This window comes from Neodiprion virginianus, chromosome 6 (genome assembly GCF_021901495.1).
Source record: "Neodiprion virginianus isolate iyNeoVirg1 chromosome 6, iyNeoVirg1.1, whole genome shotgun sequence".
NCBI classification, from domain to species: Eukaryota; Metazoa; Arthropoda; class Insecta; order Hymenoptera; family Diprionidae; genus Neodiprion; species Neodiprion virginianus.
Window position 1 is genome coordinate 141127 of NC_060882.1, and position 25677 is coordinate 166803.

The 25677-nt window shown below is 40.0% G+C and overlaps 1 protein-coding gene across 1 annotated transcript in view; it reads right to left on the reverse strand.

Annotated features, from left to right (window-relative positions):
- The window catches only part of LOC124307068 (fat-like cadherin-related tumor suppressor homolog), a 147303-nt gene that overhangs the window by 120225 nt on the left and 1401 nt on the right, over positions 1-25677 (reverse strand). The window lies entirely within an intron of this gene.

Consider the following 25677-nt stretch of genomic DNA (forward strand, 5'->3'; position numbering starts at 1 on the left):
AAGCGCCGAAAAAGAGGCGTTCGTCTTCTACAAACAGCGCCTATATACACGCTTAATAGCCTGTACAAAGAAGTGTAAGAAAAAGAAGAAATCCCGGACATGTTTACCGGTGCAATAAATTGACCGACTGGATTTAATCAGCTTTCTTCTTTTTTTCCTCCAATCTCCTCAGCCTGAATTGCACTACGTTGCACCTTAGACGCAACATTATAACATAAGAGTATTCAACAAACCGACGAAGCTCGACGAAATATTTTCATTCGCCGAGGAACGGACCGTAACAACTTTGCAAATTCCTGGGTAAGTTCGGGTCTCGGTGCGTACGTTTCGTACTTTAATACGTAATACGGTTGGCTCGTGGGCCGGTTTCATTTCGAGGCCGCGTATAATTTAAGAGAAGCGAACGGGTGCAGGTGGGAGCCACGTCAACGGTAACGCCGGCAGCCAAGACCAACAATATTTCAAAGTTTATTTGGCGGGTTGTAGTAGCGGCGCCGGTAGCAGCGACTTTCCAACCACTCGCCTTTCTTTCTTTCTTTCTTTCTTTCTTTCGTCGTTTCGTAGTTTGAACTAGGATGAGGCTATTTCACGTAAGAATAGTGCCTCGTAAAAGGTGATTGGTGAAAGAATGCTGATAGATTAGTGAAAATTTGGTGTTGAGTCGACGCACAGAGAAATATGTCCCCCACATGTTGAAAGTGTGCTAAACCGAAATTGTATAAAAGTTTTCCTTTTATCTCCGCATAAATGTACAAACAATTTATGTATGTATAACGCATGCCTCATGTAGGGAGGTCGTACACTTATACCTACCATTTAATTAGGTGTAATTAAAACTTGGGGATAATATCGACTCTGCTCTCTGCGGCAGGACAGAAACAGAAAAAGAAGAAGATCGAAATAGAAGGAAAGCTGCGGAACCATCGATTCTACAGTGCATGCGTGTCGACGCAATCTGCGGTGCTGCTGTACGTACGATAACCTCACACTTACTCCACTTTATGCAACCGTGTTTCGCGGATAGCACAGACGGTAGGTAAAGTCCGGCGGTTCTGCAGCAAGCACCTATGCAATTAGCTTTCCCGATACCGCATAACTTAGGTGGGTAGGGTGGGTAGGTGGGTGGGTGGGGTGGTGGCGGTGGGGGGAGGGGGGGGGGGGGGAGGTAGGCATTTAAAGAGGCTGGAATGTTAATTGGATTCTACGTATGTACATACATCTTGCCAACCACGTATACATATAATATGCTACACGTATGTATGTATGTATGTATGTATGTATGAATGTACAATACGCCATGCACTGATTCGTATCGTTTCGATAACAACACGATTCACCGCACGATGAATCTATCAATATAGCTCAACTCATAGATGCTCACGTTGCGAATTTGCGAATTGGTACGTAGATCCTACGCAGCGTCATCATCCGTCGTCCTGGAAACGTGTCACGCGTGTAGAAACGATTTGTTAAAGAAACGTGTTTTTTTGTTTCTTTGATTCGATGAAAAAATGGGTGAAACAACAATTCGCTTATGATTACTCAAGTGGAAGTGAAAGCACATTTATTTCCGAATCCATTCAACATTTTTTCAATCATATACGATCACCATGTTTGGTGAAATCAACATATAGCAATTTTTTTTTTTGCATAATCGTGTTATACATTTTTCTTTTCATTTCGTTTCATTGAGGTGAAAATTACAGTATACACCAATGAATTCACCGGTGAAATTTCGAGAGGAAAATTCTCCAATACCAGAAATACGCCACGACAGATTTCAAGGTGATTTCAAAAGTTGGGGATTGGCGAAAATCGAACCTTGCCAATTCACAAGTGCCTGCCATATTCCGGATTTTCGAAATGATTTAAAGGTGTAGAAATAATCCCTGCTGATGCCGCTGCTGCTGCTGCTGCTGCTGATGCTGATGCTGATGCTGATGATGATGATGATGACGATGATGATAATGACAATGAAACAACGTACTTTTTCGCCGACAACTCTGCACACATACATATACATGCATGCGGGCACTGCGTATTATACAAACGAACGGTAAATGCAAAATCGCGGATCCAATTCGCGATATAATAACAATTCAAAATTGTTATCATTGTATTTGCGTTGTTATCGTTTCCTTTCGTGCGGAAGGATGATTTTCACAGGCTATTGTGCCTACGAATTTTGTACTAAAAAATACGTTAGTACTTAAAATTGCGTATTAAAGTGCGTAATCATACAGTAAAAAAACCATGCTTCGCCGAACAATCGGAACACTCGGAAGTTTTATTTTACAACAAAAAATTGAATTGGAAACCGACCCGTCAACTGTAATAAACACATGAAAAATTTAACTGTCACGCGATATTTAATGAAAATCTATTTCAGCCGGATCGTACGGCAATCGTATCCCGACGAGCTTGTTCCTGTAATCGCGATACCGTCTGTAATCGAAGATCGAACAACATCGCAGGCTTATCATGATAATGTGTATTCGATGAAAAATAGGATTCAATTAGGACCGAATATCCGATGGCGATTGGCAACTGAAGTTGCTTCTACACGGTACACTACTACCAAGAAAAAAAAAACAATATAAAAAGAAGAAAAAACATAGTATAGCGACGGTTAAATTTGCCGTGAAATATGATCATGATAAGCATCCCGTACTACACGTAATAGGTATATGTAGATTTTTGGGAAATAAATTAATCTGATTACTTAATCAATCGATTATTAGGCAATATGTACTTATGTACTTTGAACGCGGCATGAATGAATACCGCTTAATTAAAACAGTATTATAGGTGTATCGGCCTCGTTACCTTATAATTATAAATACAAAGTTAGAATCGATACCCCTGTATGAGCTACGCAAACGTTGTATTTATATTTTTTCATTTAACGATACACGACGAATTGATAGGCGAAGGATCAAATGTAACCGAGGCAACCCCTCGAGGATCATTGATTTGTCTATTTGAATACGACTAATTCGATACAATTGAATATTGCATTTCAATAATTTAATCGATATTTCAACGATAATTCAATTAATTGCCATCCAAAAATTCACCGCGTTTTGGTATGCCTAGCTGCACTGCTTGGGTTCTTTTGCCGACTTGATACGCATCACTGAATACCGAAGGAAAACGGTAACTTGAGAAGCAGACAATGAAGAATCGCGAGTCTACAGGCCCGAACATTGTTTGAAATGGAATGTGCGAAAACTTTGGAAATGAACGAAGAATAGGAAGAATGAGCGTCGCCGTCTTTTCATTCGCTCACTGTAAGTTTCTCGATGCACAATTCTTATACCTTTTACACTGTTACATTCGATTCTACGTTTAAAATTCAGGCTCAACTTATTTTTCCAACAATTTCTACGAAGTGTATTCGAATATCCATCCGCCGCCGCCGCGAATCTAACGAATCAATAAAAATTATAATACAATACAATCATTGTTCTCGGTAAAAACGAAACGAACGAAATTCTCGCACAAATTGCTGTGGCCGGCAATCTCGATAATTAAATTTTGCTCAAAGTTCAACAAACCAACAATAAATTAATCAAGCTGTCAGCATGAACGAAAAATAAAGGAAATGTAAAAATATGAAATTACGCTGAATAGAAACCCTCTCGGTCAAAGCGAAAATAAAAATTTCAAGTCACATAGAGAATATTAAAAACGGTAAGCAGATACCTTGAGTTGATTGCAAAATTTACCTAGGTTATTGAGAGGGTATTGAAAGATAGAATATAAAATTCAATGTAACAAGATAAAGCAGAAACGTGATAAATAATTAATCTCTGAACTCGGTGCAGTTGACTATATGACATAGGTACATAAGTATACCTCAGTATAATAAGTAGAGCGGCGACCTGAGTCGCTTTTCTTCTCTCTCCGCTCATTTTTCTTCTGTTTCTGTTACTTCGTTTCTTTTTTGTTCATTCTCCGTCTTACTTCTTACTCCATAAACTCCACTGTACAATTACTACTCGCCGTGCTCCACCTATGTACTATACAATAAGTAGTATATAACGTACATATAACGGTGTCTCATCTGTAGTTAAAATGCCTCGCTTTCTTTTTCTTTCGTTCCTCCTGATATTTCCATCAGATATATAATATATTCGTACGTGATCAAACTTATATCAATGCGCAACTTGGCGTATGTTTTTTTTTTTTCTTTTTTCTGTCAATTGTATAATACATACAGCTGTGAGTTATTTCCAATTTTTTTTCACTCAATTTCCGCGTGAAGCAATATCCCTACATCTTCACTCAGCCGTGAATTTTACGCATTATAATAAGTGCGGCTATACATATATATATATAATTAGTAACTTTATTTAGCAAAAAAATTAATATGTTGAAAAATTTTCGATCAAGTAAAATGTTTAAGTCGAAGAAAAAGCTATAATTACCACCGATCCATGCAATTATTAATAATTCATATGAGGTAATTTTTAACCGCCTGAAATCGTATCTCGCATTGCATTTGTATTGGAGTTCAAATACATATATTATAAATTATTTACTCAGAAGTATATAACTACTCTCTACGTGGCCGTGGCGCTTAGGCGCTACATACTTGCGGATAATAATTAAAGTAGGTGTATTAGACTGGGCCAAAAAAATTGACTATTTTTTTTTTTGAAAAATATATTGAGAATATCATTCAGTATGGCAAAAAAAAAATTTCATGAAATTTTAAGCCCTTAATATTAACTTTAAGAGGTCTATCATCGTTATTTTTGATTTTTAGTAATAATTTGATGTTTTACGTCAGAACTGTTGAAATATTGAAGTGAAAAAATTTATGTTCACTTATCCCTTTATAAAATTAAATTCCCTACAAAAAAGGTCTGATTACAGATTTTTGTCAGACAAGCCGTTTCCGAGTAATTAAGCTTAATAAATTGATATAATTTCTCGATTAATTTCTCGATTATTTCTCGATTAATTTCTCGATTAATTCTCGATTAATTCTCGAGAAATTATATCAATTTATTAAGCTTAATTACTCGGAAACGGCTTGTCTGACAAAAATCTGTAATCAGACCTTTTTTGTAGGGAATTTAATTTTATAAAGGGATAAGTGAACATAAATTTTTTCACTTCAATATTTCGACAGTTCTGACGTAAAACATCAAATTATTACTAAAAATCAAAAATAACGATGATAGACCTCTTAAAGTTAATATTAAGGGCTTAAAATTTCATGAAATTTTTTTTTTGCCATACTGAATGATATTCTCAATATATTTTTCAAAAAAAAAATAGTCAATTTTTTTGGCCCAGTCTAAGGTGTATGAGCACACACACACACACACACACACGCACGCACACACACACACACACACACACACACACACACACACACACACGGATGGCGAAGATACAAGACTCGCGGGGACCAGGTGTTGGTCCGAGAGGTTTAAGACGGTTGTGCGAAGAGGGAGAAGAGGGTAAGGAGGGTAAGGATCCTGGCTGAATGAGAGCCCACGTAATCCCGCGTTTACACACGAGCTGGGATTAGCGACAGGAGAAGGTTCAGGAACTGGAGGAGGAGGAGGAGGAGGAAAGGTTGGCCAGGTTGCGTTAGTGGAAACTCACCGCTTCCCACATGCCATACATACACATACGCATATGTGTACACGGGTCTATATTCTACCGCTAAATTCGCTCGTCCTCACTCGAAGACCCTACCCGGCATCTTCTTTTCTCTCAAGAACAAGATATGAGAAATTAGAAGACGATAGGTGAGGAAACAATATTTATAACGAGACATCAAGATGGTAAGACAAAGAAAAAAGAGGAAGAAGAAATCATTATTTTTATTCCAAGAATCAAATCGACGTACCGCAAGGAAAGGGGAGAAAATGCATATTTCTTCTTTTTCCAACTGAAGGTCTGTAGGGAAAATTTCTAAATCTTAGTCACATTACGTACGCGTACTATGAACTGTATAAAGTATGAACAATTACCACAAGACATACAAGTTGGCGGAAAAAATATGGGCATTAAAAAACGGCTGATCTTTCGGGAGGCAAAGAAAATGGGCTAAATTTGTTTTTTTTTATTACTCGTCTCCTTTTCTTGGAGGGTGCACGCACGTGAGCTTGAGTCGATCAGATAGGAATAGGCAGCTGTGCCCGATCATAGGGAAAAGTATAAATTCCCGGTTACATCCAAGGTAAGACACAGACGGCGACGCGGTAGTGCCGCAGGTTCTCCAACAGGTGGTGCGCTTATTTGTCACGAGGCAAACTTCGCTAGCGATTGGCAGGTTAACGCTTCGTACAAGAAACGTATACTAATATGTACATGTGTACCTGTGCGTACACGCCCAAGCCTCTCGGGTGTAAAAGGAAGAGGAGAGGAGAGCAGGGGGATTAAATACAGGCGGATGGACGCTCTCTTTAAGCGACAGCAATCAATCGACTTTGAGAAGAAGTCTGACGGAAAGACAACAGAAACTAGATTTAGTTGCTTCTACTTTTTGCGAATAATCTGCAATTTTGAAATTTGAACATCGAACAAATTAGTGAGAATTATTTTCTCTTCTGCTCTTTTTTTTTTTTTTTTTTTTTTTTACCTCATCGTTCAAGAAGATCGCATTTCTGCTATTATAGATACATACCTTACTGCAGATGCTTTAAGCGATTGGCACCGACGCGACGGATGGCTGACGAGGAACGAATGTATTCTCCACGCGTAATAAGCAAACGTCGAGTCAAAGAAATCTCACGGCATAGAATAATGTGTGAAAAAGTAGATATATTTCAAATCGAAGTGCTCCTGTTAAAGTCTGGAGATTAACCGTTATTACAATAATAACGAGGTTGAAGTCGGTAACGTTAACGTACGAAACTTTGAGAAAGAATCTCTGTTTTTCAATTTCAGAACGGTTTTGAACTATAATAATAGTTGTGTTTAAAAAAAATGTGAAAGTACAGTTTTGCTTCGTTGCGAGTTACTGAATTTCCGATAATTTTAAGCTGTGAAATTACGACTATTTTCGTAGATATGCATTGTTGCAGTAACGTTACCAACTTCAACCTTATCAATAATATTGCTTCACGCGGCACGCTTATTCATTTTGTAAGGCATGAAAGCTCTTATACGTCTTCCATCTACGACGGCTATTAGATCGGAAAGGGGAGGCAAAAGGGGTGATTTCATCCTTTGTAATACAGTACACACACGCGCGCGACAGGTGCAAGTCGCGTCGCAGGATTTGTCCGCTACGAGATCGACTCACGTAAAAGTTGTTCGTATGTTACCGCTGGCGGTGACGCGATGACGCGTGGCTCGGAGTTTTGCGCTTTAATTAACGCGATACTCTCGGTATACCGACTGACGAAGTGAAGGGATAAACGAAAACTGAGTTAGGATTAACTTTGACCACCTGAGCACAGAGCTAATGAAGTCGCTGGGCGCATTATTATAATACGTACCTCTGCGCGTGTTTATCGTTAATTATCAATTTCAACAGTCGACGATAGTTCTCTCTATCTCTCTCTCTAAATAAATATCTAAATATCTAAATATCTCTCTTTAAATCTATCTATTTCTCAAGTATTCGTCTCTCTCCTATTTATATCTACATTCTCCAATATTGCTATAGTGAAATAAATTAAATCTATCTATCTATCTATCTATCTCCCTCTCTCTCGTGACATCAGCAACGACATACTTATACGCCGACTTCTCGATATCGAGAGATAATAAAACGATAGGTTATATAGATTGGAATATGATGACAAAGCTATCCCCTTTTTCCCATTCGGCATTGGTTTATTCAACGTCAACGACGTTGGTTTTGACGACGACATTGCGTCGTCAATATTTTTATATTACATCGTGATTAAATATTGAAAGAAACTCGACGAGAAAAAATCTCCTAGAAGATATTTTACCCCCTCTCATAAAAATTCACATATTTAAGAATAAGCAAGTTTCGAGAGTTGAACAAGCACAAGAATTGAGAAAAACAGTATCGAAAACATATCACAGCGTTCGGCAAATGATTGACTTTTGAAAAATTGTTAAAAGGAAAATTTCAATTCAAGTTTAAGAAACTTGTTTCAGCAGTTTTTCCAAAGAATAAAAAAGAAAGCAGCAACACCTTTCTCCAACAACACTACGAAGTATAAACACATTCTGCTAGATATTGATGCAATTTTCAAGCGTCTCTTCCTAGTTTTCCTTCTACTCAACTATGATTTTCGACAGGTAAAAGGTATATTTAACACGAATTCTCCCGTTATTAGACATTATACGTATAATAAGCAAGCGAGCTCCCGACAAATTATCAGACCTACAGGGCTTCGTCTTTTGTTAATAATCACCTTCCCCGATCCATCTATCTGTCCACACATAACCAGCCGTAAGACCCTAATTGAACAAGGGGGCCCAATTTATACAACCTGCTGATGCCAGATGTCAAATGAGCGGGACGGGTCACCAAGCGTTGGGAATGAATCGCGGAATGAATCATCATTAGGAGAGAGAGAGAGAGAGAGAGAGAGATAGAGAGGGAGAATGGAGAATTTCGGGTGGGGGGTAAATTCCCGGCATCAACGGATGAAACCACCTCGCGAAACCTGCAAGAGACGCCTGGTAGATTTTTGCGAATGCGAAAACGCCCCTTCACACGGGTCCGCCGACGCATAACGGGATAATAAACCAGATAACGGTGAACACAATGAGGGCGTTCGAGTAAAACACACGGACATTCGACGGAAATGGTGCTGCCGCCGCGGTCTGCACTAATCGCCCAACGAGAGATCGAATGATTGATTTTTGTTCTTTATACTTTGTTTATACCTTGAAGCAACGAAATATAAGATGGAATCAACAAATATTATTACCATCGGCACTGAGCAGCGGTATTGACCACGTCGTTCGTTCAATGAATAAAACTGCTTTTGTTACAGGGAATAACAATAAAGAGAATAAGAAACCGCGGTGAGGTACTGAATGACAACACCACAACAGCAACAGTGCCCGCAAACTCGTGTTTACCGTACGTCACATGGAACCGCGATTCCCGCTGAGTGAAATAGTAATTCGCACCCGCAGACAGAGAATTCGATGGAAAAAAGGAAAAATCATCAAATTTTAGCCTTCGGCATAAGATTGTTATTCCAGCGATGGAATTTCTACAACAAACTGTAATATGTATAATATGACAATTTTTTTTCGCTATTTCGGTCATGTTCTCCAACGACGAAGAAAAACCCCCGCTTGTGATGGATGTAATAATAATAAAAAGAGTATCATAAAGAAATGTACTTATTCTGGTCACCAACAGCTGTGGTGATTACAAAATATCTGATGAGGCTACGGCATATATCATTCCAACTTCTTCAACTTGTTCAACTTGTGAACCTGGGTTACAAATATTTCGAAAGGTTTGAGCTCGATTAAACCACCACAGCACTCTTATCTATACACGATCAAGTGTCCTCTGCATTTGTTGCATAGCAGATTTCGCGCGAAATTGGTGGAATTAAAACGTGATGCATATACATATAAATGAATACAATACATGAATACAGAGTGAATCACGTGACTCATTTCCGGTTTATCTGATTTTAATTTATGCGGCAAAAGGTCTTCTCAGGCAGAGCGATAGGTATGTAGTGTGCATGTATGTGCATTGTATGTATACAAACTGGACAAAGGGAATCAAGATGATTGATTTGAAAATTTACAAATCGTGCACAGAATGGTTACTTTAAAATTTCTATTTCTCTCTTCACGTGTTACTGTAGTAGTTACAAATTTAATGGCATGTTAAAGAAATTTGAATCTTTCAGAACAAAAAAAAAGACCGAATTCTTCGTCCACATATTATATATGCTACGTCTACGGTACGTAACCTATAAAGTATCTACGTCATCTTCAACGAGGAGAAGTAAAGATTTCGTAACAAAAGTCGTAAATTCTTGACGTGTGCACAAATTCGTAGAGTCAGTCAAGCTACGTACATCGAAATGGTCAGAGGTCAGGTGAAGGTTAGATGATGGAGGAGGTGACGGGGATGACGGGTCACGTGTTGAATATAAGTCGTCGCGTCGTAAAGGAGAGGAGAGTATAGTAGAATATAGTAGAGTAGAGTAGAGTAGAGTAGAGTAGAGTAGAGTAGAGTAGAGTATAGTATAGTATAGTATAGTATAGTATAGTAGAATAGAGTAGAGCAGAGTAGAGCAGAGTAGAGTCCGGAGGTCCGTGAATATAAATGAGACTAACTAGCTCCGTAATGTCGGTAATGACGCTAGATTGCCGGCCGGCAAGGCTCTACACACTTGTGTATGTATGTATATGTGTATCCATACATTCGAAGGAAGGTTCGCCTGCAGAAGTTTGGGTTTGAGGTTGTTGCAAGCGAGTAGTAGAAAAGCAGGCAGGCAAGGCAAGCGACCAAGGAAGGAGAAGAGATTCCACGACGGTGCTGTCACGCCACCACTTAAATCCATCCTGCACCGTTCTTCGACGCAACGCCGTATAAACTGAGTAACTAACCTACATACACTCCGCCTAGTACAATTCTATAACGTTGTATACAGGTGTATAAGTATACATTTATATGCATATATATATATATATATGCATAATATACATGTACATCAATGTCGCGGCTGTCACGTCGAGACGAATTTTCGCACTATTGATTTTATTCTACCCCGCATGCAGTGAAATTTACGCTTGTGATTGATTCACAGTTCTGAGCTGATGTCTTAATTTTTTTGTTTTTCATTTTTCTTTCTTCCTTATACCGTAACCATCATACGCATCATGGTTCAGGATAGTAAAATTAAAACGAGTCTAACAGCTGATAACCGGAAGATTTATCGTGCGTTACTATTGTTCCTTCAATAGAATATAATATGTACTCCAAGCATTACTCTATAACTATAATAAAAAAAATTATTACACCTACCAACGCCACTGCAGGTGTAATAATTTCCTATAATAACAATAACGAGATGAAATGTTAGCATATGAGGGGAACGGAGTGAACCGCAGCTGGGAAACAGAAAACCGGAAGTAATTAAGTATTGTGAAAAAATTCGTGACCAGGAGGTTGATTGAAGATGAAGTTAGTCGAAAATTCCGGTCAGGTAAAGAGAGTTTAATTATTTGGAAAACGTAAACATGTTTAAACGTTTCCGACGTTTCGGCCGGGCCCTGCCGACCATCCTCAGGCTATAATAATTAACAAAAATGTTTCAAAGAACAATTCTGTTGTATTTATTTTATTTTACTGTTGTAATTAAGTATTGCGAGAAATATATTCGTGTGTAGCTGCCGCAAGGTTCGGCAACGGCAAAGATGCCGGATACGCTGTTGATCGGCGTGGCTGACTGACGAAGGTGATAGTTGACTGTTGAAGGAGGAGGAGGAGAAGGATGAGGGTGAAAAGAGAAATCAACGGTGGAGAAGGTCGGGAATCTTTTCAGGTATACGCGTGGGATGCTGGTTTCGAGACGCGCTCCGGTGCTGCAATGCTGCAGTTCAAACGGAAGTTACGCCACCCGCTTCCTCGTCCTCTGGCGTTGCAAATCGAGTTTCCGATTCAATCCCTGTGTCTCCTCGACGACTCACTCGTGCTTTCCTTCTTCCTGTCCCCCTAGTCTTCTCGTCTAACCGTCTGACACAGCGGTTGACTGTTGCCCTGTAATTCCGTCCGTATGACGACGACCCGGCGGAGAAGAGAAAGGAGGAGGAGGAGGAGGAGGAGGAGGAGGAGGAGGAGGAGGAGGAGGAGGAGGAGGAGGAGGAGGAGGAGGAGGAGGAGGAGGAGGAGGAGGAGGAGGAGGAGGAGGAGGGAAAGGAGGCTGAGGCAGCCTTTGACGAAACGCGGCGGTTCACCTCTGGGTACGCATCTCGTGTCAAACGCGTGTTGTAACAGAGAAACTATAGAGGATGATAATGTTTATCAGCCAAGATACCAAAAGTCGGTTTAGAGATAGGAAAAACTGTTCATTGAGATCGTGCACGTAGGTAGGTTACATATGCATATTCTTCTATTACAGGGCTGTTGCGGGAAAGAGATAATTTGCGATTTTTCAAAGTAACAGCCGGCAAGAAGTTTGTTTGCTTTAAAAGAAAGATTCTGTGAAAATGTGAGCATTTTACGTTATGTGCAAAGTCCTCCTCGTTTCGTTTGTTACTATTTTTGTTATATTTGTTTTACGTTGTTTTGAATTTGTAAAGAAACATGTTTTAGCACTTCAATTGTTTCATTCTTGGAATTTATACTCAACCGAAAGATCACGATCCGATATATCTAATGAGAATCTTATTTTTCTAAATTGAAAGTTTAAATTAAATTATAAGTATTTTATGAGATTGAATTAATAGTGAAAAAGTTGTCAACTTCTCAAACATCAACTGAAGACGTAAATAGATATTTTGATTAGCAATAAAAAAAATTCCTATTATTCTTCATAACTTGGAGAAGAAAAACAAAGAAAAATATAAAAAGTGAACAATCAATGGAGGACGATCTTCCATATAACAAGATGTTCACCTTTCGACAGAAGCTTTCTCTTAATCTAAACAAAATTTTAAGGCGATGCCACGGTGGCAAATCCCAAATTATTTTTATCTGTTACACCCTATTGCATTGTACAATGATTCACAATCGTTGGTGTAAATTGTTGATGAAATCTTCCGCGGTCATCACACGCGTAAAAACAACGTTATTTCTTCTCTTCGCGATATGAAATTCTTGGATACCATTATATAATAATATTAATAAAAAATGCCACGTTACCGGACTAGGGGTAAACACAGCTCCGTGTTGTACCGAATATAAAATACGCGATTTTAATTTCATATATGCATACAACATATACACGCATTTTTTTATCCCCTGGATACACGCACGTATATGTAAACAAAGTTCAAAAATGAGGAAGGTAAAAAAATATTTAACCTCAGGGCTCAAAGAGAGTCACGTCGTAATATAATATAATAATAAATTCGTTCGGTTCGCCGAATGAAACCAATGAAAATCCGCAATTTTCATCCTGTAGATGTGATGATTACTCATATTTAATGTGCGATTGAAAAAAAGAAGGAACAAGAAAAAATTCATGCATGGAGAAAATTATATCTTTAACGTCTATTTTATATAAAAATTGATTCAAACACTGACAAAATTTCCCTGCTCCGTCGCAGAGATTGCGCAGCAAGGGCAGCGCCGTATAGAAGCGTGGAGCGAAGAAACATGCAAGCAGCTCACGGCTCGACGGCAGAAAAGAAGCAAGAGAGTGGGATAAGAAAAATGACGAAACCTGTTCCGTGAGGACGGGAAGAATTCAGCATCCGAGGTCCATCTGCTTGCCGCTTGTTCTTCTCCTGCAGGGCTTCGCGTCTCAAGGACAACCCAAAGTGAGAGGGATTGAGGACGAGGGGGGGGGGGGGGGGGGGGATAGGCGAACGACGAAGAGAAGGAAGAGATGGTGAGACCGGTGCACCGAATATCAGCAGGTCATCCGTCCGAAACCTGGACAAGAGTTTAGAAAACGAGAGGCGAGATAGAAGTAAGGAAGGTTATTAGCTGGCAGCTGCTTTCCGTAATCCCCCCCACCCCCTCCCCCCGCCTCCTCCTCTTCCTTCTTCTTCCCCTTGAGAAGATAGATGCTGCAGCAGCAGTCAGCCAAGCCTCAGCTTACTAAGCTAGCCGGAGGCGATATGTGGGTATATGATTCTCGGACCAGTCGGACGACACGTAGTTTATACGCCCATCTATACATGTACGTATTGTGCCTACACAAAACACGGCTCTATGCATAGAGATTCACCGCCGGCTATAAAAAAAAAAAATTATATAAAATAAAGAGAAGAGGAAGAAGGAGAATGAGAAGTGGGAAGAAGGAGGCTGGCGAGAAAGATCAGTGATGCTGCGAGCCACAGGGGCGTGAAAAGGAGGGGGGGGGGGCATTCGGCATTGTCTACGTTATTGTCCTCAATTTAAAATAACGATTTCCTGCCACAGCATTAGTACTTGCTCACTTTACTCCCTCTCCCTCTCCCTCTCCCACTCCCTCTCCCTCTCCCTCTCCCTCTCCCTCCCCCCCCCCCCTCTCTCTCTCTCTAAGCTGCTGGACTCATGCAGTTTGTGCCCAGCCCCCACCCCCACCTCACGCGTTATTCGCAGTCCTACACGGGAGCAAAATTAATCACATTTTACCCAGCGTTACGTTACGTTACATTTCGTTCCGTTTAGTCGCTCGCTCGTTCCGGTCGATTACATACGAACAACTTCAGCAGGTCGCTCGCAATTTTATTTCGAGAGCGAAAGAGAAGGATTAGTTTAACAGAATAGTTCATTGAAATTATCCATGCCAATGTTGGGCAAGGCGAGAAGTTCTGTTGAAGAAAGAATACAGAATAAGATGCGTAGGCAGGCATTACGACTAAGAGTAAAGCAAGACAAGAGGATAAGCGTAGAAAGAGGAGCGGTATACAAATGTGCGACCAGGTAGGAGATATACATACATTCATACATATTAGGGTGTTTTGGAAGAAAACAATTCACGATTCTCCACTGTGGCACCTCCTAAAGGGTTTGTTTAGGTTAAAAAAAAAAAAAAAGATTCCGTCAAAAGATGAGCGTTCTACGTTATGTGGAAGATCGCGCTCATTTGATTTATCAATTTTATTCACATTGTCTTCCAACTAAAGATTCAGTTCCGTTAACTGATATTTTTTTAAGTCATTAGAATATGATCTTGCATTGATCGAACATTTATTGGACCAAAAAGCGGGATATTCAGATTAAGAAAATGACTTTCATATCGACCATGTAACACAGGTCGTTCGCCTTAATATTTTGCTGACTGTAGATCCTCGTATTTGTACTAAATATTAATTTATTCAATAGAAATATTTCTCATTGAGTTCGTCCAACTCATGAATTGGTGTATTAATACTTGATATTCTCTTTGCCGGGCGTGACGACCGCATTTAATTTATCGAAACAATTTTTCTTTCATTACACGATGTTGATCTTTCCGTGCAGAGTTAACAGAGAATAAACAAAATGTACAAAATAGATAGGTGAGTGAAGAGGTTCAGTAGAGGCTAGCGGTAAAAGCATAAATAAAATAAATAAATAAGTAAGTAATGAGGGGTACTGCATATAAAAATAAAGAAGTGAGTAGAGAGGTAAAATAAAGCGGAATAAGATGAAATAGAATAGAGCGGGAGAGATAGAAAAATTTTTAATTTCGGGCACTACACCTCAATTTTGCAATTCATTATATATATCCACTGTATCGCATTTTCCAACGAGATATCAGGTATACATACATTATCTCTGTTGCCAGATTTACGAACGACTAGATTCTATTTTCAGATACATAATAATAAACAACAAAACCTGTATTGTTCGCGCGAGTATAATTACCAAACTGTACTTACGTACAGCGTAGAATAATAACAAGCGTGAATATCAGATACCCCGAAGGATTCCGGGGGCGTGATACATATGCATGTATAAATTTGATACCAGTGATGTACTTTCGTTACTGGGAGAGGCGCCACTGATGTGAGAGCAGACCAAATACATCGATTATATATTATACGCGCGTGTACGTACATGCGTGCAATACATACGTACACCATCCGTACCGCAAACACCAGTATTTAAACCGTTGTGCCTACATACGACGATACTGAATTGCCTCTCTGGCACACGCATCCCCGACTAGGCTAGCTAACCGTGGAGTTTGGAGCGGTTTAGAAATGTCTGGTCCGTCCAGCGACCCGTTCTTTTATCCTACGCAGTCTACTCACGCATGTATCATACGTATATGTAATATACCTGCACAGGTAGGTATGCACGGAGTCACGGTACATGTATAGTATAATATCAAACTATTATAAAAGAAGCATAAAAAGGAAGTAAAATGTACGAGTATATGAGGCTGAAAAGAAAAAGAAAATGAAAAAGGGAAAAGTAATCTCTTACTACTTACGTAGGTATGTACGTACATACGTAATATAACCGACACAACCGATCTAGTTTTCGTATTTTCTTTGACAAACGCGCATACCTACGTATACCTACAGCCACTTATAGCCACCTATAACCTGACTTGCATTAAACAGGTACACGGAAGGTATTACGTACGTATATGCATTACGCATACGTGTACATCAAATGCAAACTGCAACTGAAGGAAAATTTCCTAATATCCTTTGTCGCATAAAATATCGGAATACATGTAACAAACTAAGTAGAATTTTAAAAGATGAGATGAAAAAAATTATCTTCATCCTTGAGATTTGAGCTAGGAAGAAAGCAACATACATTGCACAGACTCGCAAATCTCGACGCAAATTCTGGGTAGATAAAGAGAAGATACGAAACGCGATCGATCGACAAGATGGCAATAGCATGCAGCAATATTTACCATATAAATTGTTATGATAAAAAAATTTCGATCTCGCTTTGTAGGAATGAACTACTGAAACTAGAGAAGAGAGAATACAGCTAGATAATTTTTTAAAGATATAATAAAGAACAAGAATTAGAAATAACCAGAGGTGGGAAATAAAACGACAGAGGGCCAATTCGAGTTTGACGATGAGACGAGAGAAGATTTCATGACAAAACAGCTGAAGCACAAGGAAAAGAGGAAAATAAACGGAAGACAACATAAATACTACAAGTTTGTTAGCGATTGGTGACGTTAACGTTGTTGTTTATCGGGTATTATACACACGCATTTGCAGTTAGAGGTCAGATTGCACATACAGCTAATAAATTTCAAACGCGGCGTTTGCGCGTCTTCAATTGCAGAAAGAGAGGAACATTTGTACGTAATATGTATGTGGGTATATGTACGTACATACAGTACGTAAAATATGAAAAAGGAACGAGGAGAAGCACGGCGAGCAAGGATTGCAAAAGAAAAGAAAAAAGAAAAACCTCGACTCGTACCATCCGCGTCAGTTTCACTTGCGCGCGACGTCGAGACGAAGAAACAGGAATTATTTTCCCCTCGGCCACGGCTGCTGCTGCAATCTTCGTCTTCTTCTTCTTCTTCTCTTACTTTTATTTCTATTTTTATACTTATTCTTATTCGCATTCATCTTCTTATATTTTTACTCATTTTCTTCTTTTTCTTCTTGGTCGGTCGCGTCGCGTCGACACGTGAGCAAACCGTACAGTGTGACACACGCACGTGTTCACTGGCAGCAGCAGCAGCAGCAGCAGCAACAGCGGCTCGCGTGCAGCAAAGAAAATCCGACGACTATTCAGCGGAAAAAGTGAAGAAGAAAAAACAAATTTAGCCAATCTGCAATGCGGCGAGTGTGAGACGCTCTTCCTCGCGGCGGCCTGCAAACTCTCCTCCTCCATCTGCATATCTCTACATGTCCGCGTTGCACGCGTGTGTACGATTTGCACGAAGCTGGCGTGACAAGCCAGCTCCTTTAAACGCGAGGAAATCAGCTGTCAAAACATCACGAGGTTTAACAACCTCCCACCCCTTCAAGGCTGCCGTTGAGTTCCGTTACACTGTGCGAGTTAAGAGATAAGATCAAATAAAGAGAATCACCGATAGATCATCGATCGAGTAAAGAAACAGGTGCGAAGAATGTAAGAGCAAAGGCAATTCGGATATTGTAAGATTGAAAATTAAAATAAATTATCATACAACGTACAGCGTAAATTATTACAAAAAGCAACGGAGAGCGAATGAAAAAAGATGACGCTGCGGGACAATGGGTCAGACTGTAACTGACGCGTTTAAATGCCTAAATGTGCTCTTGGCGTTTGTGCGCGTGTACGTGATTCTTTAAAGAGCGACCGCTGCTTTCCCGAGCCTTGGTGCACCTGGATACGGTGGTTAGTCAGGCGGTATACGTACGTTACGGGTACCTGAAGATCAGGCCAACTGGACTAAGAGAATGGAAAAAAAAAAAGAAAAAGGTAAAGAGTGAAAACGAAAAGGCCTCTTCTTCTCCAGCGTAAAATTACGTAGGTTTATGTACATACCTGCGGGGCCTTTTGCGTGCCTACGCAGGTTTTTTTCGTATAATTCGTATTTTAAAAAAGAAAATAAGATGGAAGTCAGGCTTCTCTTGGATAACATGTTGGATAGCGTGTTGGAAATGATTTTTAAATTTCAGTTTACGAAACCTGGGAGACGAACAGTTTAGAGGAAATAGAGAAATGGTTGACCTATCGATCAAGACTCAACAAGTTTGAATCGTCGTACAAAATGTTCATTCCCCCTTAAGGGAGCTTTCCAGTGTGAAATTTTCAAAAAATCGATTTTTTTTTTTTTGCTTTATCGAATAGTATACACTCTTCCGAATATTCCCTGAAATTTTCATGCCGAAATTCAGATTATTTCGGTTACTGTACAGCATTTTTTGGAAGAAGGCAAGGGAGCGCTACAGCTGCCGCGTCGGCCGTCTGCCCGTGCGACTGTTATTTCTATTGTCTCGTTCCTACCTGCACGTACATGAACTTGGCTCGCCAATTGTCGAAAATGTGAATTCGGACTATTGCATAATTTGCCGTTAATTAGCCGTAAATTAGTCGCGCGACTTAGTTTTTTGTCGCACTCAATTTTCAAAAAAAAAGCGGATGGCGTGCTAAATTCTTGAAAATCAATCAATCACTGTGTGTGGCAACTAGCCCCAAAGCACGTATTCTGCGGCAAGCAGATAGTAGAAATCGCTACGCAGTGTGCTGTGTGCACCTTCAATGAAGGTTACGACCCAATTTTAAAAATTTTGGAGACGACGGGATGCACGATAGGGCCGAGCGCCGCAGATTTCGCCGCTAAGTACAAGAATGCGCGCATCATCCAAGCAAACCGCCAGGCGTCCCTGGACAGCAAAGAGGCGAGGACAGCTCGTCGGACTGAACAATCCATTGAGCACGATCTTTTCGAAGAAGCAGAAGGGATATTGTACGGACCTGGCATCGCTGATTGACCGTAAGTAAACGATTTATGTAAAATTTCCTGACTTGAAACTTTGAACGCGTTTTTCTCGAAACAGCATTTTTCAAAACGGTGTCCAACTTGGAGGGCAGAGTTTTAAAGCTATCGAGTTGAATTTTTTACACAATATTCTTAACGTCATTGTTTATCGTGCTATGGAAGCTTTTTTTTTTTTTTGACATCTTCCTATTTTTTTGTAAAAAAAACTGCCAAAAAAAATGCTAAAATCGATACTTTTTGTTCAAACCGGCGCCATTTTTGCAAAAAGAAAAAAAAAGAAAAAAGCCTCCATAGCACGAAAGCCAATTATATACCGATCAATAATCTTTTTGTGTTTTTTGTTTCAGATCAAAATTGTGACCCCCAACGTGGACACCACATCCAAGTGCATTTTCTGCAACAATTGTTTCATCATTTTTATAGATATTAATTAATAAATAAATCGATCTTTAAAAAATTGTTTAGTATTCTTCAATACCCAATTAATATACAAAAAAAAAACCAGACCGATTAGATCATTTTTTCTTTAAAAAAAAAAATCGCGAAAAACAGCGATTTTTTGGGCTGTCACACTGGAAAGCTCCCTTAAATCCCTCGACGGTTATATGGGGGAAAAAAATAGTTCTAAACCGTTCAATAAAATTATAAGTCAGCCCCTGAACGATAATAATTTGAATGAGGCTGAAGTGAGTACATAACGTTAACGTAACGATGAAACATCGGGAGGAATCAATTATCACTATTCGGCAATTTTTCAGTCACTTTGGCATTTTAATAGTCGAGTATTCGATATCTGAATATGTTTCGCCTATTTACGATTAATTGCATTTCAGACATTCCTGAAATTGGAAAATAACGTTTTTTATCCCAGACGTGAATCATTCGTTACAATAACTTTACAGGTACCTACTAACTTCAGCCTCATTGATTAAAAGTATGACGGACGCACATTATACTAGAGATGTCTAGATTCTGTTGTTTTCACCACCAATACGATGAGGGGGAATTCAAGATACTTTCTTCAGTTTGACATTCACGTCATCAGGGACAACGCAAAGTTTACGTCTATTTTCAGGTCCTCGAAGCCAGTGTTCGGTCCTCGACGCAGTTTTAGGCAGGGGAGGCACACCGAGTGCGCGGAGGGTTCGGATTGTCAGAGACATTGGGTAGTCGCAGGGTTCGAAAATAAGCCTCCCGTGCATCATTCTGGTGTAATGGTCAAATAGAATGGGATAAAGAGAGGGGAAATAATGGAGGGTTGATTTTCAAAGCAGCTTTCACGAAAGAGACGTCGAATGACAGCTGCTCCTGCATTTGGCGCCGGCAGCCAAATCCGTCGAATAATGTTCGGTGATAGGTGAATCGAAATCTGAAGAGAAAATCGCTTGCAGTGTAATTTCACACACGGGGTGGTGGTATGCTACCGCCGATGCAGTTATAAACGCGGAAAATACGCGCGATACTACGCGGGGGCAGCAGGCGACATCATTAATCGCCATCAGATACAGAAGTGTGGAACATTAATCACTTGTCTCTCGAAATTACTCGTCTGCAGTGCGATTGAATAAACTTGGTATAATATATATCCTCCTCTAAATAGGAGGTGATGTTATTGACCACCTGTGTGTGCGTGTGCGTGTGTGTGTGTGTGTGTGTGTGCGCGCAGAGCATGGATGCGACGGGATATATGAACGATTCGAAATGAAAAATAATAATATAGAGTAAAACGGTATGCAAGTAATTGTTGTTCAAACTTATTATCGCCAATTATTTCATCGTTATGTAATTCTACGTCACTCGTAATTTACTCCAACAACACCACTTCGAATCCATGTACTGCCTGCATTATACGCGCATATTTACTCTCCTTCTCAGCGTCGCTGATCCGTCAATACAATTCATATGCAGAGTCCATACAATGCACTGTTAACACACATATTATATACATATATGTATATGTATAATAATGGTATGTGTAGCATGTGTGTAATGTGATCTCAGTGTGGCAGGCGTGGCGCAGGGTATCAATTGCCGAACCCATCAATCACCGTTGTAATTATCACCATCGATCATTAATTCGTGCAATTATTACCTAGGCGTATATACACATATGTGCAATATGTGTATGTAGGCATACCCGAAGCCAATACCAAAATCATAATCGGTTAATTTACACAAACGTAACGAGAAAGAGGGGGGAAGGAGGGCAGTAATTATAGTTGCAAAATTGGCATGAATCGGCAGTGTGTCCGTACACGTAAAATAAATTTACGTTTCTGTAAAACGTATACGACCAGTGTTTTTCATTATCATTTTTCCTACACGATATAAGTCTGGGTGATTCCATGTCAAATCGAACGAAAAACGAGATCTTTTCCCTGCACCACTTTTGATGTTTTCGTTCTTTTACTCACTTGAATTTCGTATTGAATGCATCAAATCTGAATTTTTTCGGATTTTCCTGACCAAGCGCTTTCTTACCACAGTTGGTCGAAAAATCAGCTTTTTACGATTTCTCATTTTTTCAAGTTAACATAGCTTGAAATTCAGGTGACATATGGAAAAAGTTTCGCATCTTTGTATGAAATTTTTTAAATTAATTATAGTTTTGATGAAAAATCTTCGAAAATCTTCCGTAACAGAACAGCGCCCTAATCGAATTGGCTGAAATTTTTACACAGCGTATCTTTTTCAGTACCAAAAATTGTCTACATATATCGCAGTGGGCGGAAAAGCAGTTGAAAATTTACAAGCAACAGTTTGCATGGAACTGTGAAATTTCTCACCATACGTACTGTAACGTGGCGGTGCGAACGGTGAAAGTCATACAATCGGTATTACGATACGCAACACATAGTTTTGAATTCTTACCTTGGATGAGTATGCTTCAAGAATGTTGTCCGGCAGTACGACACTTACACATCACGTCAGGAATCGTAACAAATAATAGACCGAAGTATACTCCGCGAAAAACAGTCGACAACCGATTTTGTAAACAACACGCGCAACAACTGAAGATCGGGCTCGAGTGCGCAGCAGCGCCACGCGCAGGGTGAGCAATTAGCTTGCCGCGCCGCGAAGTTTGAACCGAATTCTCGCAACCGTGTGAATATTTGTTGATATATCTTCCGAACCACTGCTCCGGCCACTATGAAATTTTCAGACAACCTTTCGCATTGAAGAAGGCACGCTGTGTATAAATTGTAACCCATTCGATCTGGCTACTTTTCAGTTTCGAATAATTTGCGCGCATTTTTTATCAATACTACACTGAAACGGAGAATGAAAAATCCGAAAAAATACTCTCGAGAAGTTCGCAAGAGAATCTGAAATATTTGTGAACGAACATTTTTCATACGTCGTCCAGGTTTTAAACTATGTAGGCCATTGTGGGTGCGAAAAATCAAAATATTGTTAAAATCCAATTTGTTAGATGAGTTGTTGTGAAGAAATCATGTGCCGAAAAAATCTGGAAAAATTCAACGTTCGTCCCTTCAACATGTACTTTAACTGTGTGAAAGGGCAATGAGATTAAAATGTGTCAGAGAAACCGACCGTTCGATTTGACGTGGAATACCCCTGTATATGAGACTGATGCTGCTGATCAATATAATGTATTATATATCGAGAAGCAGCAACAGCTATCGTCGAAAAGAACTAGAAGTCTTTATTCTTTTTTTCCGGGAAAGATGCCGGCAGGCTGTAATCCGTGTGTGGTACACATATACAATCCAGGGTCGCACGTAGTCTGAAAGGGTGACGGGATGAAAAAAGCTGCGGCGGTTGTTTCTTCCCTTATTCCAAGTCCGTGAAAATATATAATTAATGGTAGCCAGGCTCTCACGTTGCAGCTGTTTGTTGTTACAGGAAATTCAAAGCGAACTTGGCTGATGCACCGTTGAATACTCTCTGTTATCGTAGCCACCACCGAGCTGCGGTTCGGTACACAAAAATAACAAACGGCGGAGTTCAGATACGCAGGAAGGACTGCATATTTAAGAGACAATTGGACTAACGCCAGTCAGTAAGGACAGCGCCTCGATTTTCCTGTCCGTTTTAAACTATCTTTACAAAATCGCTTTACAAAATTTCAGAATCATTAGCAAATAAATTCACGATGCATAATAATATGTTATCTGACAATGAAAGTGTGGAATTTCATTCTAAATTGATTATGCCCCAAGAAGAGGTGCGGAAAGAAAGTTTTTTCAAATAAAATTACTGTTCAAAAGAGGTTTGTTATTACAAACATTTACATTGCAACGTAAGAAGTCAAACTACGTTTTTGCAGCTCGAAATTGATCGTGAGTAAAAACGATAGAGAACTGCACAAGTTTTTTAGTTGTGTTACATGAAAAGGCAAAGACGTGCGTCGCTTGGAAGGAAAAGGTGACGCGCGTCGAAGAGGCGTCGGAGAAGGCGATTAGAGAGGTAACACGCTTTTTATGGAGGCATGAAACGCGAGGAGGAGGAGGACCCTTGTCGAGAAAAGCAGGCAAGATCAGAGGCATGGTAGGCGAACAGAAAGAGAGAAGGAAAGAAAGGTGGCGCGGAAGGAAGATTTGTGTCACGTGACCTATCCGTCGCTTCGAAACCCGAGTCTGGAGGACGCCTCAATCCGAATACGCCCCAGATGAACATAAAATAATCACGCTTTGAACGATATTGAGTGAAAGTTTTAGCCCAGTCGGAATGTACAAAACAAGAAAAATAATCAGAATTGCAACGTTTTTAGATCTCACAATTTTCTTTTTCTAAACTTTGGGAGGACACCGCATTGGCAGTCTGAATCCAGTATTTTCACCAGTTTCTGCAGTAGCCTCGGCCGCCATCTTGAATTTTGTACTACCAATGGACCCCCCCCCCCCCTTCCCAATCAAACGATTAAAAAGAGAGAATAACGGTAGCGAAGAATTGCAATTTCGATCATCCATTTCGACCGAACTATTGAGTGATCTTTGTTATAGAGCCCGCTTTCGAAGCTGTATAAGTGAGAAAAGAATAACTGGAAAGAAAGAACGTACATTCACGACCGCCGATCTATTTACACCAGGGAAACCGTTGTGCTTTGGACCCAACGACGCACGACGAGGTCCCAAGAACCTTTACCTGAAGGCAGGCAGCAGGCAGCAGGCAGTCAGGGAGGGCAAAAGAAGGTCGGCAGCTGGTCCGGAGAAGGACTGACTGTGCAGTCGTCAGTCACTTGTGTCGTCCGAGCTGGAGACGGAGACCCTCACGGATTTCTACTTATACCTTATACCCACTACCTTTTATGCCCGCGTCAAGGAGCGACGGACGGGACGCCGGTTTTCTCTTCTCTCCGTCTGTTTACCTACACCCTCTGCATTTATCGCTCCTCGTACTTCGCTCGCAATGCTCGCGTGTATTTACGCAGGCTATAATCACGATGGTGTATACGGCACGCGGCGGGCGTCGCAGGAGATACAGACAAAGAGCTTCGTATCCTTGCTACCGGTGGTCCAGTCATTCGGTATGATGTACGTAAATTTGAAATTTTGCTATTATTTTTACATGCTACTATTTTCTTTTTCTAATCTTCGGGGGCGGGGGAGGGGGGGGGGGGGGGGGTCACAATCCAGAATTTCGACCAGATTCTGCAGTAGCTGCTTTTTACTAATAATTGTCATAACTAAACTTGCAAGTAATTAGATTCTACGCAACTATGGTCATGATAATTTTACTTCCTTTGCGTACGATCGACATTTTCTGACTTGAACCATATGTTTAATATGGCAACCGAAGCTACTGCAGAAACTAGTCAAAGTTCTGAAGATAGACTAATTGTAAGTATCGCGTGGCACCTGAAAATGGCAATTTCACGTGTCTTTTCTTTGCACACACAGTGACTGGACTAGACGCTTCAACGAAAATTACGCGTGGAGGAATGAGGATGAAATTAATAACGTTGCTGTAATGTAATGCATGTTTAAGAAAAATTATTACTTGGCACCGTAGGGGAAGTTTGAAATTTAATAAACCATGAGAAACATATACTCTTATTTCGAACAGCCAACACTTGGAAAGTCATTGGAAAATTGCGCAATAATGATTTGTTCCCCGACATTTCGTTACGATAACGTAACTTCAGCCTCATGTCTAGGAATAGGTATAATCGTGTAGGCCCGAAGAACAAGACTCAATCGGTCACGAGGAATCAATTGACGATTATATTATTCAAATTTCACCTGGACAGGTTTAATGTACATACATACCTAGAAGCTATGCGTTCGAAGTGTAGTGCGTTTCTTAAAAACTGCGATACCTCCTCTTTAAGGCTGCAGTAGTACACGGTACATACCTACACACGCTACTTTCAGGCGGATGTAGCGAGTTCCTTATTCAGGGTAACCGACCGAAATTGCGTAGCTCATTAGGCCCTTCCAAATTACTCCGAAACAACGCGAAAGAGATTCTAAAATCGATTTTCGATCTTCTCGTACCGTGGCTAATGATTTGTGTGAGCGACTAGATTTTAAGTACACACAATTAACGGTGTATTATTATACGTAGACACAACGTGGTGTACATTGTATATTATAAAACGAAATTTCTCGGAATTGGAGTGAAAATGTGCATTTGTACATTTGCAAATTTTTTTCAATACCGACGAAATAAATTAATAAATATTCAATACCGCATCGAGCTACGAATAGGCGAAAAAATT